The following is an 18,043-nucleotide window of genomic DNA, read 5'->3' on the forward strand; positions in this document are numbered from 1 at the left end:
AATTCAAGTCAAAAACCCTTCAACAAAAATCGCCGCTACTCTTAACCTCATCAAAGATGCTGCACCCGACGACAATGAAGTGGAAGCTAACTACGATGAGGGATATGATCCTGATTATGATAACAATGACAATCCATCCTCAGGTACTCCTATATCTCGTCACACTTTGTTTATAGTGCAAGGCACTGTTAAGGGTGAAAATGTCACCATTCTGGTAGATGATGGTAGTAGCCATGATTTCATTTCTACATGATTGGCACAACAACTATCACTCTCCGAAATCTCATCACCTCAAAAGGTCAAAACTGTTTTTAATAATCAATGTTTTAATTGTAAAACTCAAGTCACTGTTGAAGTTTGCATTGGTGAGTTCACTCCCCGGGGCGGTCACTTTTTAGAATGTGTATGATATCACGTGAGTTAACCGGAGAGGATTATTAAAAGACCAAAATATATAAAAAATGTATACATACAGAGGGGGGTGGGGGTTTTTTAAATAGGCTCACAGTGTAAGTATAGTATGTATATTGGGGTATTATTAATTACCTCTTGAACGCACGTGATATAGGGGTCTTTTGATAAGTGACTGCCCCGGGGTTTACTCAAGCACGTATATTTTTGGTAGCACCATTGCATGGTCTTGATATGATTTTGGGAATGCCATTTCATCATGAATTTGACCCATTGATTAATTATAAAACACGTACAATGTCTCTCACTCATAATAATAAAAATTTCTCCATCCAAGCAACACTGGCACATAAAAAATTTCCACTCCTCTCTCACACTCAAGCCAAACGAGCAATTCGAAAACATGGGAAAACATATCTAGTATTGGTAAATCAAATTTCTGCCGAAACTGAAACTTCACGTAATTCCACACACGATGAATTTCTCTCACAATTTAAAGATTGTTTCATGCATGATCTGCCACCTGGAATTCCACCATCACACCCAGAAGACCACAAAATTGATATTATACCGGGTAGTGAACCTCCTTGTAGAGCACCTTATCGTGTAAATCCAACCGCACACAGGGAGATACAAACTCAAATCACTGATTTCCTTGACCGAGGCCTAATCCGACCTAGTAGTTCACCATACGGAGCTCCAATACTTCTTGTCAAGAAGAAAAATGGAACCTTTTGTATGTGTATCGACTACAGGGCTTTAAACAAGATCACCATTAAGAATAGGTTTCCTATTCCTAGAGTGGATGATCTATTAGACAAACTGAAAGGGGCAAATATCTTTAGCAAAATTGACCTTAAATCAGGGTATCACCAAGTCAAAATGTTTGAACATGATGTCTACAAAACTGCTTTCAGAACACAAACTGGACACTATGAATTTGTTGTCATGTCATTTGGCTTGACGAATGCACCAGCCACATTCACACGCATGATGAATCGACTTTTCATTGACCATCAAGATTTTGTGATTGTATTTTTTGATGACATTTTGGTATTTAGTAAATCTAAAGAAGAGCATAAACAACATTGAACACGTATATTTGATCTGCTTGCACAAAATCACTTATATTTGAATCCTGAAAAGAGTTCATTTTTCCAATCTGAAATTGAATATTTGGGACACATTGTATCGGGTAAAGGAATACATGTCGATCCAAAGAAAATTGAAGCCATATAATCATGGCCTAGACCCAAAAACTTGCATGAGCTACGATCTTTTATCGGATTTTGTAGCTATTACAAGAATTTTGCTCGTAATTTTGCTTACAAATCACATTATTTGACTCTCTTGTTGAAGAAAAACACGCCTTATGAATGGACCGATTTGCAAGAAAGCTCATTTAATGCACTTAAACATGCTTTGACTAATGCACCTGTATTGCAATTGCCTGATTTTGAAAGACCCTTCTTTGTGGTAGTCACTGATGCTAGTGGAAAAGGTATCGGTGCAGTCCTTATGCAAGATAACCATCCAATTGCTTTTGAAAATCGTAAATTCAAACCGTCTGAAACAAAGTTCAGTACTTATGATAAAGAGTTGATTGCTGTGGTGCATGCATTGAAAATTTGGAAACACTATGTAATGGGTACTAAATTGATCATTAAAACTGATCAACAAAGTATCAAATATTTACTTTCTCAACCCTTAATAGATGATAGACATATTAAGTGGGCCTCTTTTATTCAAAGTTTTCAGCCCAACATTCAATACCAACCTGGTAAAGAAAACGTTGTAGTAGCTAATGCTTTGAGTAGAAGACCCTCACTTAATCATCTATCAACCATTACGGGAACTTCATTTGACACTATGCCTGACACTTATGCACATGATGATGACTTCAAAACGACATGGTTGCACATGCTTGATAATTCTGTACACACATTCCTCGAATACACCATTCAAGAAAACTTCCTTTATTTCAAACAAAAATTGTGTGCGACTAAACCTTTCCGTACATTAATTATTGAAGAATTGCACAAACCACCTTATGTTGGACATAGAGGATTTGCTTCAACTTTTCAAAATTTATGTCGTGATTTCTATTGGCTTACTATGAGAATGGATGTTAAACAGTATGTTTCAACTTGTTTGATTTGTCAAAAAATCAAAGCAGCTACTACAGGTAAGAAGTTGGGACTTTTACACCCTCTCCCCATTCCTGAAAGACCTTGGGAACATATTTCAATGGATTTTGTTATTGGTTTCCCACTCACAATGCGCAAACTTGACATGATATGGACTATTATTGACCGTTTCTCTAAACAAGCATATTTCATCCCTTTTAAGAAAACACTCACACCACATCAAGCTGCACTTTTGTTTCTTAATTCTGTTTTTCCACATCATGGTTTGCCTAAAGTGATTATTTCTTATCGAGATTCAAAATTTTATAGTGCTTTTTGGACTACTGTGTTTGAAAACCTTGGCACTACACTTGACTTCACTTCTGCGTTTCATCCTGAATCCAATGGTCAAACAGAAGTCACCAACCACACTATTATTGACTTGTTAAAGGCTTATGTTTCTTCTCAACCTAATAAATGGGATGATTACCTACATATTTTGCAATTTTCATACAACAACACCACTCACACTGCCACTGGTAAGTCTCCAATTGAAATTGTATATGGTCACTCTCTTCCTACTCCTACTTCACGTCTTTCTAATGTTGTGCCTGCCGCCCGCTGATGATTTCACTACCGACTTTATGATATTTATGCAAGTGTGCATTTTTCCATTAAACACTCACAAGAACTTTACACCAAGCATGCTAACAAGCACCACAAGTCACACAAATTCAAAGAAGGTGATCATGTTTTACTTCGCATCAAAAAACGAAGGATTAAAAATATTGATACTAATGTCTTTGTTAAGCTTGCTCCTCGTTTTTATGGACCTTTCAAAATTTCGGCTGTCATTAATGACGTTTCTTTCCATTTAGAACTACCAGCACATTGGCACATTCACAATGCCTTTCACATTAGTCTTTTACGCCCATTCCGAGGACCCCTACCTACACACCACATTTATGAAGACCCACCTTCACTTGAAGACCAAGAAGAGCAACTCATCCCTAATAAAATAGTTGATCATGAGACCACCACTACACACATTGAAATGGTTTATAACCGTTACCTTTTGACTTTCAAGGGCTACCCTAGAGAGGATGTCTGAAATGTTTTTTTGCAACTTTCCCGACCTTCTCCACACTTTCCATCACTCACAGTCCAATTGATTTCTCTATTGAGCAACTGAGGACAATTGCTATCCCTTGTGGGAGGGATGTTACGAGACTAGGCACCCTCCTGTTGTAGTGGTTAGCTGCAATTGGGATAGCTGGCGTAATGGTTCATTATGTGCTGTCTATTTATTTTACTAATTGAGTCGATGATGATTTTGTAGAGTGGAATGCGGAGAGTTGATGAAGAGGCGACGACAATTACTCTTGGCCATTTTATATTTGCATAGTATCTTAGAACATCATTTAAATAAGCCACTATGGCTTTGTAAATAGTTGTAGTGGGAACTCCCCTTATGGGTCATGCAATAACTAATGAGCTTCACTTATTTACAAAAGTGAAGTGGTTGTAAAAAGAGGGGCCTCAATTTTTGGCATCTTAAACTCAAAAATAATATATTAAATACCAACTCCACAAGAGAGGTACCGTGGAGTTTGGGGCTAGATTTAGGCCTTTCTCTTGCAGATTCTCTTCTCTACTCTCTTATGCTATGGTTATTTTGTTGTGTACTCTCTAATCTAGTCTCCATCTCTTACACATCTCTTACACTCTCTTACAAGCATGTCTATGTCAATTCTATGTTTACTCTGTGTGTGTGTGTGTGTGTGTGTGTGTGTGTGTGTGTGTGTGTGTGTGTGTGTGTGTGTGTGTGTGTGTGTATGTGTGTCATAGTCTAGGTGTGAGTGTGTGTGCTTGGAAATTGGAAGAAGAGGTGGACAGGTTGATGGTGATGCTTGGAATCTTGTGTTGAATTGTTTAAGCGGTCGATCTCCCCCTCTTCTCCCAACAGGCTCTAATACCACTGCTACAAATGGAGAACGCGATGGCCTTGCAAAATAGAGAAAACAACATATTGCAAGCCCATAAATCGACAAAGCTGAATACCTGACAACCATCCTTGCACATATCCCACGCCATACACAACATAGAGAGACATCGAGAGAGAGAGAGAGACGAGAGAGAGAGAGAGAGAGAGAGAGAGAGAGAGAGAGAGAGAGAGAGAGAGAGAGAGAGAGAGAGAGAGAGAGAGAGAGAGAGAGAAGTGCACGTGCAGATGTGCCTCCTAGATCGGAGTGCCACACCGGCACGACAAGAGAGAGAGAGAGAGAGAGAGAGAGAGAGAGAGAGAGAGAGAGAGAGAGAGAGAGAGAGAGAGAGAGAGAGAGAGAGAGAGGGAGGGAGGGAGGGAGGGAGAAGAATAGACACAGGCGCTAGGTGCAATCTCCCCCCATGCAAGAGTGAGTATTTCCCTCTTGCACGTATTTATTTTTAGATTTCTTGAATGCCTAAAAATGAGTACAAACTAGCCGGACGGACATAATTGGCCAACGCTCATAAAGAGCACTTGAATAACCAAATATACATAAAATGTAATATTCTTTTGTATAATCCATTATCTGCTAATGCTTTTGTCACCTGTCAGCTGCAATAGATATAAAAATACCAATTCTATAACATACCTCTCCGTTGGAAAGCAACTGTCCTCAGTTTGCGAAGATAAAAATCTGCAAACAATACTTGTCAAAAACAATGATTAGAAATCTGTAACAAAACTATCACATAGTGAAAGAAAAATCCAAAAAAATTAAACAACGTTGCTTATGCCTTCCGTCATCCACATACTACCTATTCTAGTGTCCCATACCACTAGAATAAGCAGTATATGTCATACCTTGTTGAATCAGGATATCATTGGTCACACTCATCATTGTATAAATCAATTCTCATCAATCTCAAGTTCACTTTCATAAATACTGTTGCGACAAAAAATCATCATATACCAATTTCAATTCCAAATCCAAAATATATTTCATTTTTTATACCCGCGTAAAAAAATCATACCAATTGGAGTGGTGGCCAGCCACTGCAGCATGATTTTGTGATTGGTGTTGCCTCAACCGGCCAATCTACACCAAGAAGACATGTTGCCTAGATCAGTGGATTTGCACTAATGCTAACTATATCGGCGGATCTGCATTTACCATTGTGAATAGATCTGCAATTTGTTAATGTGCTGCCTAAATCGACGGATCGGCACAGATAATTGGTGTTGCCTAAATCAACACAAGCTTCCAAGCATCACCATCAACCTGTCCACCTCTTCTTCCAATTTCCAAGCACACACACTCACACCTAGACTATGACACACACACACACACACACACACACACACAATAAACATAGAATTGACATAGACATGCTTGTAAGAGAGTGTAAGAGATGTGTAAGAGATGGAGACTAGATTAGAGAGTACACAATAAAATAACCATAGTATAAGACAATAGAGAAGAGAATCTGTAAGAGAAAGGCCTAAATCTAGCCCCAAACTCCACGGCACCTCTCTTGTGGAGTTTGTATTTAATACATTATTTTTGAGTTTAAGGTGCCAAAAATTGAGGCCCCTCTTTTTACAACCACTTCACTTTTGTAAATGAGTGAAGCTCATTAGTTATTGCATGACCCATAAGGGGAGTTCCCACTAAAACTATTTACAGAGCCATAGTGGCTTATTGAAATGATGTTCTAAGATACTGTGAAAATATAAAGTGGCCAAGAGTAATTGCCGTCGCCTCTTCATCAACTCCCTGCATTCCACTCTACAAAATCATCATCAACTCAATTAGTAAAATAAATAGACAACACATAATTAACCATTACGCTAGCTATCCCAATTGCAGCTAACCACTACAACAGGAGGGTGCCCAGTTTCATAACAAAACCAAATTTGATAAGATTTGGATCATTGGATTGGAAATTGTGACCAAATTTTCAAAGTCAGTGTATGGACATAAAGCTAATGGTCATTTCAACCAAAAATTTTCCAAACTTTATGAAACTTTGGTAGGGTGCTTAAATTGAGGTACTTAACAGGATTGGGACAAAAAATTGCAAAAACATAGCTGGAGTAAGTAGTCACGATTATTTACATTTGCTTTAAAAATTGATAATCTTGCACATTTGAGTATACCACAAGGTCAAGCATATCAAGTAGACCCCACAAATCAATTATGGTGAAATTTGGATCACAAAAGTGAGGGTTAAGCCAGATTCTTGAAAGCTGAGTCTACGGACACGAAACAGTTGCTAAACTTAAACAAATTTTGTCCAAACTTGGTGAAATTTTTGCAGGGTTCTTAACAAGTAGTATACTTGGCAAATCAAGCCAAAAAGTACAAAAAGTTGAGAAAAGTAAATAATCATGATTATTTACTACTGCTACACAGAGACACCATTTTTGACTTTTGAACTTGTACAATGTTAGACCAACATAATACAAGGCCATCGGGAAATTTTGGGTTCAATCGGATCCAAATTGATACATGTTCACTCAGTTTTTAGGTTGCAAATTAGTCCTTTGGCTTTTTGCAAAGTAATATCTGAAAGTCTCAACTGCTGACTCACTTAGCTCTAATTGAAGTGATACACAAAGACCAGTCACAATAGCTAGCAAGAATTGTATAGCCTTTGTGAAAGAATAGCTAACTTGATCAAAATTGATACAGGAATCAGGTTGCAGACAAGGAATTGGCAGCTTGATGGAAGTTGCAATCAAGTCAAGTGAAAGAAGTTGAGAACAAGTCAATCCGATGGTAAGTACTCTATCCAGGGCTTCACAAGTCTTTATAAACCTTAGATCTGGTTGTGTACTAGGAAACCAAGGTATATTTGGAGAAACCTTAGATCTGGTTGTGTACTAGGAAACCAAGGCATATTTGGAGAAACCTCCAGTAGAGTATCTACCAAAGAAAGTGTGAATCAAGGCAATCCCTTGCACACTATCCTTGAAGAAGTCTCAGACACTTTTTTGGATTCAACTTCTGAAATGTCTTCCTACAACTCACTCAGAAATCAGAACGACAGTGTGCTATAAGCATATACTCTATTTTTATAAGACTAATTGCCATGGAGCTCAGGTTTACCTAGATCCTAACAAAGAGTATGCTATTCGCATTGATGACCATGGTATTGAAATTTGAAGAGGAGATCAGGGCAAACAAACAAGGAAAAATGTACATGGATAGAAACGAAACTCAGTATTTACAAGTTGAAAACCCTGATGTGATAGACAAATGGGGGTTAGAAGTAAATACCATAATTCCAGATATGACAGCAAAAGAAGGGCCACCTACGTTAGAATTCGAGGGATACGATCAAATTGATTTGAAGCCTTTGAAACGGCTTAGTACAGATAATCCTAGGATCGGAGTCTATTGTTGGGAGGATAGAAACGTCAAAGATCTTCTATGGACTTTGCATGCCAAATCAGGACAACTAACACCCATGAAGATTATCTACATCTTTCAGATCAAAGATAAGGGTTCAGAAAATCTACCAATCTACCTGCTTAGGGATTATTATAACAATAACTTTGCTATGATGAATCCTAAGGAGGTGGAACAAACCAAATACCAAGGGTACTCCATAAGGGATTGGATATTGGGCCAAGGACAAGAAACTATTCCAAAAGATGAACATCGTGAGAGATCTTCTGAAAGTAATGTTAAAACCAAAAACCATCTCATCACGAGGAAAATTGGGTGACACTAAGGCCAGTCCAGGGCTACATGAGTCACTATTTCCAATAGACTGGTTTGAAGGACTAGGAACATGACCAACTGCCAGGAGATCAGGAGTTGAACCAAATAGACGTGTCAGACCAGCTGATTTTAAGAAATGGGTCAAAAAATATAGTGGATCGGGGGATCCATCTGACCACTTAGCAAGCTTCTATAAGAGCAAAATGCATATTTGAATTTCCATACTGAATTCGAGGGGTTTGGAATGACATTAGAAGGAAAAGCATTGACATGGTTTCAAAACATTCCACCAAGGTCAATTATGGACTTGAATACTTTAGCTCAAGGATTTGTAGCTACTTCTTCCGAAATGGGGATCAAACACAATATGGTAACTCAAATGTACAGCTTTAAACAGAAACAAGGTGAGTCTGTTAGGGATTGTGCGACTCGAATGGAGCAATACATTGCAAGATGTCCAAAGCTAGAGATACTGGTAGAAGAACGACTAGTATCTTTGTTTCTAGAGGGACTACTAAACAAAGAACTTCATGTTATACTGTATAGCAAGAAGCATACAACCCTAGAAAAGTGTGTGCCAGATGCTGTTGACTTAGGAGACAATTGTGATATTTTCAATGAAATAGATGTCCCTAAGGATAACCAAAGGGAGAAAACAACATCGACCAAACTAGCACAAGTGGGAATGGCTACTACAACATCACTTTCAACCATAGAAGGCATGCTCAAGAGAATGAATGACATGATGAATAACAAGCAAAAAGCACCTATGAGGGGACCAGGGCAATGGATACCTCAACAGGGACAACCACTTATGCCATAGAAATGGTGTGCAATCGAGAGTAAATTTACCAACCATGAGACCAATGAATGCTATTACCAATCAAAGTATGATGGGAATGTTCAATACGTGCCTATGAGACCACAAGGACAACCCATGTATAGATATTAGCCTAATATGGCTTAGCTCAAAGACCATCAATGGGTATGGAAACACCTCAATCTGGGCAAAAACCTCCATATCCTGGATATAATGCAGTGCTTATAAAGTACATGCATCTAGAGGGAGTCATAGATGAACAAGCACTAGTGCCTGTTACACCATATACTGAGTCTAGTCGATCTACAATAATGGCAGAAGGAGATTGGTATAATTCACATCCACCACCAATGAAATAACGTGTGACTTATACTCCACGAGAGCTTGCACCAATGTATTATGTGTCTAATCAAGGTGTTAGACTTCCTATGGTAAGACCCATGATTAAGCCAAGAACTGAAAACTGTCATAATTGTGGTGCAGATGATCATTGGAAGAATGAAGTCCCCAAGCCTGACAAAAACCTCAAGCCAGTTGAAGCTCATTGCATACAATGTTGCAAAAAGGGAGGACACTTCCCAGAGGATTGTCCTAAAAATCCTTTAAACAAGGGCAAAATAGTAGTGAACGTAATCCAAGTGATACCTAGTAGCTCATCGGAGAGTGAACCGATTGTTCCAATCAAGGTAATCATCAGAGCCCACGCTAAGAAAAAGAAACATAACTCCTCTAATGAGTCAAAGAACACAAAATTTCCTCTCAAAAGACCAAAAGAAGCAGAATCTAAAGGTATGAGATGAGAAAAAAGAAGCAACGGGTTGAAATTGAGGAGAAAGCAAAGTAGCAATTTCAAGAAAAGGTGAAAGAAAGTGGAAGAGAAATCAAAGAAACCACCGTAGAATCTGGAGGATCAATTTTGGTTGATAAATTTTTAGAGCCTATTAATGCAGCCTTGGAAGCTTACCAAGCGGGACTTAAAGAAAGGCCAAAACATGGAAAACAAATGGAAGAACTGTCCTTCTCCAGACATGGAAATAGCTAAGCTTGAAGCTTATGAAAATTTGGTAAGAATCACGCAAGAGATGTTGGAAAAACAAAAACCCAAGCTCGAAGTCATGGAAAAACCTGAGGAGCTCGTGGTAAGAGCCAATAAAGAAAAATCCGAAGTGGTGGTAGAACCCCACCTTGAAACAAAAGATCTAGAACTTATAGTGCTAGATAATGAAGATGCCTTAGACGGAATTCCATTTGTAGAAGAAGACTGGCCAAGACACTTATGGGAAAAATCTAGAGAGATTAACGATGGGAGCTTAACTCTAAAGTCAGCTCGTATAGAGGTAGTTTGGTTAGACAACCTACCTCCTGATATGGACAGGGATGTACAATCCTTGTATAGGGATTGCGGATCTGAAGCTTCAGGAATGTCTAAACCATTGACCTTGAAAACATTACCATCTTACTTGGGAGATAATAAAGATGAATCCATAGTGTGTAAAAACACTCAAGTAAAAAGAGCGGAACAAACCCTAGAAATAGACAACATTCATTCAATCATGTCTACACCCATCCAATGCACTCTTGCACCATCATCCACTAAAATACGAACATGTTATCCGTTAATAGTGCCATGCATGTGAATCAAATCATGTGGGCAAAAGGTGGGTTGCCACATTGAAGCAGGCACACAACACTTATGCTTTTCTTCCATATGAAGAACCTCTACAACACAATATTTAGGAGATGAATCTAATGTGAGGCGTTGAACTGTGTGCATGGCCTTTTCTTTGCCTTGCAAAAGAGGACAATCTTTCTTGTTATGTTGGTCTAAAAGACATCTAAAACACAAATTGTGTTTCTTTGCACGCTCAAAATCAGCATTGCTGAGAGACCCACATGGAGTATCCCATGAGTGCTTAGGCTTCTTAGCATCTTGTGGGTGTGGAGAGGTAGATTATCTCTTATTCCTCTTGGAATGTGTGGGTGATCTACCTTGCCATAGGCTCTTAGCCACATTGCTCGTAGAAAAATTAGTCTTAGTGTAAGTAACGTTTCCTTTCCTCTCTTAGTCATCATCATATCTTTGGGCATGACTGATGGCTTCTTCCAAAGTTTTTGGATGTTGGGTCTTGACATGAAGACGATAGTCTTTGTCAAGACCCCTATTAAAACCCCATATCTTTTGGAGTTCATCTAGACCTTCTAGTTTTAATATGATTTCTCGATACTTTGAAAGGTACTGTGTGAGAGAGAGGCTAGACATGTGGTATGCATCCCATGCTAACCAATTCTTATCTTCTTCATTGGATCCAAAAACTCTTTGGAGAAAGAAGCTTGAAATGCAGCCCAATACGGAGGACGCGCATCTATTGGAAATTTCATCCACTTCTTAAAGGCCTTGCCTTTAAGAGATAGACTTTTTTCCATAGCCATCTTTATATTTGGGGTGTGTATCAATTGATGAATATCACTCCATTTGTGTAAGAACGTATTGACCCCATCCTTGTCGCGATCACACTCTTTCCCGTGAAATTCACGAATGGTGATATTCTTAAGTAATGCATTGCTACCTTTTGCATCTTCTGCAACACTTGTCTCTTGGACTCCTTGAGTCGTGTGAGCTTGGTTCCCTTGAACCGTGCTGGAATTGGAGTTGATCTCTTGAGATAGCTAATTCCAGTGTTAGAAGATTTTGGCTACCGATGATGTGTTAGTTTAGACAGTTAATTGGACAAAGAATCAGAAACTGAACTGGAATTTATCGACTGGAATGAGAATCAGACTATGTACTGAGAATAATATTCAGATTCAGATTCAGAGTACTGGACACAAAATAAGTATGATTGGAATATCTGTCGTGATTGGGATTACAGGACAAAGAATCAGAAACTGAACTGGAATTTATCGACTGGAATGAGAATCAGACTATGTACTGAGAATAATATTCAGATTCAGATTCAGAGTACTGGACACAGAATAAGTATGATTGGAATATCTGCCGTGATTGGGATTACAGGTAAAAGATTACAATGAGTATGATATGATTTACAGAGAGAATATAGCTGACAACAACTGCCAAGGATTGACAACTCAAGTACAAATGCCGCCAAAGTGCTAACCCAAATGCCAACCAAATGCTAACCCGATTACAATGTAACAGGCCCTATTTATACCTTGGTTTTACCATAGTAATTACTAGCTAATTCGTTGCCCGTCTCATAAGAGAACGTTCCCACTTAGTGAAGTTGTCTCAGCCTTCTACATCCTTCCCTCCTTTCTTGAATTTTGGCAAGATTCCAAAATTTTTGAAAAATTCCCCTGTCTGATTCTAATTTGAGACTGAAAAATCCACCGTCTGGTTATGATGTTGGGGATTGGACTTGACCAATGATAGAGTGGCCATACAAAGATTGCGAGAGGCAGCTGAAAAGGCCAAGGTATTGTGAGAGGCAGCTGAAAAGGCCAAGGTAGAGCTCTCATCGTTTACACAAACTGATATCAACCTTCCAGCTGAGGAAGAAAAGTCACCACTGAATTCTGAGATGGAACTACCCAGTATCCTTCCATTGAACCATCTTCCGTTTGCTCTTTGACCTAGATGGCGTCTGAGAAGTCCCAGTACCAACATTCTTCTTCTGAATCAGTCGTGGTAAATAGCCTCCTGCTCAAGCTGATCCCGCCTTTCTGTGGTCATCTCTACTTCATAAGGCGTGAGGGAATGATAGGTTTTGGTGTCAGGATCATAGAATGTGCGTCTGCCTTTGGTGATCCTGGTTCTAGCCAGCTTGTGACAATGAGAAGCGGTATGGATCCATCCTTCTGGAAGAGGCTGATTAGTTTTGACCCGAGCTTTGAAATAATCTGAGCCATCTCCCTATACTGTGATGCTAGGCTCGCCTTAGCTGCAATATCCTTCTTAGGCAATTTAGAGGATTCAATAGTAAGTTGCATCAGCTGATTAGTGATCCTGGTCAGGCCCCTGATCTGAATCTTCCACTAACCCATACATATCTGGATCCTATGCATCTCCTCTTTCAGTGCATGAATATCATTGAGTTGGAGGGCATCATTGAATAGTGTTTGCCAAGTTTTCCATTCCACAGTCGATCGCTCATACCAATCCTGGAGCTCATCAATAATTTTGAAGTAGGTAAGGCGATCAACTGGTTCTGGATGTTGAGAATAAAGTGCTGGAAAAAATCTTGGCAGCTCCGTCCCTCTTGCTGGAAAGGCATACAAGAGAACTGGAGAATCAGGCACAAATTCTAAAAATTGAGAATAGCCTGGTTTTTGCTGCATCATCTTTCTGGTGATTCTCACTAGCTGAAACAATTTGCAGAGAGCAGTTGCCTGTTCTCCGACTCGACATTCTAGTCTGAGGTCCTTTACTAGTGGCTTTCTGATCCTCAAGAATGGTCCTTACTCTATGATCCAAGACTCCTCTGGCAATTTTCATCTGCACCAAAACCTCCTTTAACTGCTCCCGAACATCCTTCATACATTTGTAAGTTGGTTTGTTTCCCAGCATAAGTTCTAATTCAAGGGCTAGAGAGCAACAATCTGCAGTAGACTATCTTTGTAATTGTGGGTTGGTCACTCTCTCTTCAGTAGTGATTATCCATTCAGGAACCCTTTCCAGCAACAGCTGGACTATGCTGGGATGTGCAGGTAAATGGCAAGCTTCTTGATCATGAAAAGCCACTGATTTCCAATGCTCTACCATTTCCTTGGCCCCGACATACAACCTCTGAAATCATTCCAGATCAGACAAGAGATCATCATTCTCCACATATTGTCTGGTTATGGAAGCCTGTTGATGTCTCAATTGCGTGTTCAGGGTAATAAGCTGCAAGGAATGTTGCTGATCAGCCCACTGGTCCCTCATCTTTAACTTTTATTTTCCCTTTAACCTCCTTACTGAGCTGGGACTGATTTGCTGGCTGATTCCCAGTGTGACTGGGATGTTGTTCTTCTGACTGATGATTACCCTACTATTGTCCTTCATTCTGGTCTTCTTGTTGGCCCTCATTCTGGCCTGGCTGGTCTGGCTGTGACTGACCTCCTTCAGTTGGCCCTGTACCACCAGTACCAGGTCTTGGAGGTGGAGATGGAGGTGGGGCATCATCATCTTCATTTGTATGCCCTTCTTCTTGGTCATCCTCCTCCTTATTAGCTCCTTCGTCCTTATCTTCTTCTTCCTTATCTTCGTTTGCTTCATTCAGGGAATTCTACTGCTCAATATAATCCAGTATTGCTTGATTCATCAGAGCAACATTATACTCAGTCACTTTGTTATGCAAATCACTTTGTATACTCTCCATCAAAGACTTCAAATTTTCCAAATCAAAGATAGCATTGCCTGCTGGATTTAAAATTTCAGCCAGGCTGTTATAAATATATATGTCAGTGAGAGCTGTATGGCAAATAAACAAGGAGTTGAGGTCAACTCTCTTCCTTTTCAGCATCGTTTCAGCCCGTTCTGCAGCTCTCAATGCTTCATTCCTTCGTTCCTTGATGATCCGTATCTCAGTCTCCGCTTTAGCTAGCTTTTTGTTTAATAGCTCAATAACCCTATCTAAATGAGCTTCAAGTAGCCTATGTTGCATATTCTGCTCATCTCGTGCTATCTTGAGCTTCTGAATCTAGTCTTCAGCTTCCTTTAAGTTAGATTTAGCCTTTTTCAGTTCATCTTCTGACCCTGCAACATCCATCATTTGTCACATACAGTTGACAATAGTATTCCAAGAAGACTGGATAAGGATTGAACATTTGTTTTTTATTGTAGCTGGGTCAGAATCAGTAGGCTCATATACTGTCATTGGAGCCATATAAGGTAAAGCTGCATAATCAGCTTTCCGTAGAAGAAGATGCCCTTTCAATGGATGGGTCTACATCTGCTGCAACCTGTCCTTCTTTACCAGGTGCAAAGTTTGTTCAGTATTTGGAATAGAGACACCACCCGGTCAAGTTGAAGAAACTGGGCCTTTTCCTTTTTCCACTTATCCTTTGCCTTTGTCCTCAGCCGACTGCTCTGCTACCTTCTCAGAATTTGCTGCTTTTCCCTGATCTTTGCCAGAACCAGTAGCGACTGCACTATGTCCTACTGACCGATTAAGCATAGTATTCTGAGTAGGTGGCTTCTCAGTTTGGCTCACTATAGCCTTTTCAGTATTCACAGTCTTGACCTGACTCTCTATCTACTTCAGAAACGCACTGCTCTTTGTCAGTGTAGTCTTTGGCTTCTTCGAACTGCCAGCCTGTTCTTTAGTGGCTTTCCTTTTCAAACCAGTTGGAGTGGTTTGACTGTCCGTTGCTTCGTCATCTGAGGACAGATCAATATTCTTGGGTTCTGAAATTGGCTTTTCACTCCAAGCCCTTTTCACTTGTCCATGAACCTCTGGAGTAGTGGCCAAATACAAGAATTGCCAAACATACCAAGCTTTTAAAAAATTCTGGGATTTTAACTTGGCAGTTTGCTGGAGTACATTGTGTGATAGGATTTGACAAAGGTTAATAGAGACCTTTAAATCCAATGTCTTGGCCAACAACATAGCAAAGACTTTCTCAGATACATATGTTGGGTTATTTTTAAGGCTTACTGCTTCGGCCACAAACCTGTAAGTAGTAGAGGCTTCCAATCCTGCTCTACTGGAATCCCTTGATAACTGCCTTGCGCTTGCGCTTAGCTGCTTCATCCTCCTTTAGGACTATACTTATTTACTGTGGGGTCGCCACAGACGGCTTGGGATCATTGGGCATCCGGAATGCAAAAGCTATGTCGTCTGGTGTAGTCGACACCTTTTGACCATTCACTATGGCACTGCCATCTTCAGCATCGAAAGAATCAAGAACCTGCTTTATGATGTCTGCGTCGAAGGCGATTCTTGTGGCTTGCAGAACAACTCGTAGATCCCATAGTTGTAGCAAAGACATTGCTTGGTCAATGAATACATAGTGCTGAATCTTACTATATGGAATGATGGGAAGGCTTGCCTTTGCAACAGTAAATATGGCTTGGGTTTCCTCAAGAGATTCCTGCATACTATCTGAGCGTTTCCTTCTACCCATAAACTGTGAAGATGAAGAAACAGGCGAAGGAGAAGAAGACTTACTTGATGCGTCAAAGCCATACCCAGGTGTTGCTGGCAAAGGTAGTTGACAGTCAACTGCCTCTTCAGAGGACGAGGTCTACGGCTGTAGCGAAGAAACTTCAGAGCTTGGCGATGGCGAATGAATAACGGGAGGAAATTGTCACGCAGGGGATTTGTGAGAAAAAATGCCAACTCTCCTGACTGTTATACGTGTTTGCACCATAAAAGCTCCACCACTCGCCGCTCCTAGACTTGTGTGCGTCGCTGCTGCTGTCGTGGCAGACATGCATTGGATAAGACTGCTACCCATCCTTGAAATGATTACTACTAGCATGTCATCTGACCGTTGGGCACTTAAAAATTGAAAAGTGTGTTCCTGCTAATACTGGACTGGTTTCCAGTCTGGTTTGATCACACTGGTACTGATTCTAAGATCAATCTGGTTTGGTTCCCGTGGTACTGGTTCTGAAATTGAACTGGTTGCACATGAAAAAGCCCAAAAATATCTGATTCTAGTAATCTGCAATTCCCAATTCCCTAGTACCTTGTTCTTGCCCAGTCTCTCTAGCTTCTGAATAGTAAAGCTTTATCTTTGCACCATTATATACTCATGGAAATAATAATGTAGATAAATCTTTCAGTCTTACTGTACCATTAGAGAAGACCCAGTCTACCTCAAATGGTCCTGCCCAGGCAATCTTCAGGTTTGGCTTCTTCGGACCCAGTCTAGACTGATAGAGAAGCACCAAATCTCCTTTCTAAAATTCTCAAACCTTAATTCGACAATCATGCCAGTGCTTCCTTTGTTGTTGAACAATTTCTTGTTCCAGCATAGCCCATTGCTTGAGTTCATCTAACTGTATAAGTTCATCTAGGCGCTTTTTCAGATTGTGGTTGAAGTCTAGGCCATACTTCACAGCCATTCTCAAACTTGGGATAACAAACTCCATAGGAACCACAGCTTTAGTGCCATACACCATTCTGAATGGTGTCAACCCAGTAGTGACCTTGTAAGCTGTCCTATACGCCCATAGAGCAGTCTGGAGTTTCAAATCCCACTGGTCTGGTTTCTTTTGCACCACCTTAGTGAGAATAGTCTTGATTGTCTTGTTGCTACTTTCAACATGTCCATTGCATCTGGGATAATAAGGAATAGATTTTCGATGCTTGACTGAAAGCATATCCAATAGAATTTCCATAGTGTCATTGATAAAATGTGTTCCTTGGACTGACACAATCTCTACTGGACATCCATATTGGCAGACAATATTCTCAAATAGAAACGTTGCAGTTGACTTGGCTGTGTTGTCAGGAAGAGCTTTAGCTTAAACCCACTTAGTGACATAACAAGTAGCCATTACTATGTACTTGTTCTTCCTGGGGGTAGCCTTCTTAAAAGGTCCCATAAAATCTAATCCCCATTTCATGAACACGCCCAGTGATTGTACTGGCGTCAAAGGAGTCATATCTGTAGCTGTTGGTCGACCCATTCTTTGGCATATGTCACAAGTTTTACAAAAACTTCTAACATGATAAATTAGTGTTTGCCACCACAGACCAGCTTGCAGGATCTTCTTGTAGGTTACTTCATTGGAAAAATGTACACCAGATTCACCATTATGTGCTTCTGAAATCACTTGCATTCTTCCTTCCATAGGCACACAACGCCGAAGTATACCATCAACACCTAGTTGATAGAGTGACCCTCCTATGATAGTAAATTTCAAGCTTTTTATGACCAGATCTTTCTTCTGGTTCTGCTTCCAGCACTCTGGAAAAGCACCTTGAGAAAGAAACTGATAAACATCATACCATTCAAGATATACTATTTCTCCTGCCTCGAGCTGGAATAAGTCAGCGTCCACTGGTTCATCCCTCAAAGTT

Source organism: Adiantum capillus-veneris, chromosome 6 (assembly GCF_014529385.1).
Source record: "Adiantum capillus-veneris isolate H3 chromosome 6, ASM1452938v2, whole genome shotgun sequence".
Lineage (NCBI taxonomy): Eukaryota > Viridiplantae > Streptophyta > Polypodiopsida > Polypodiales > Pteridaceae > Adiantum > Adiantum capillus-veneris.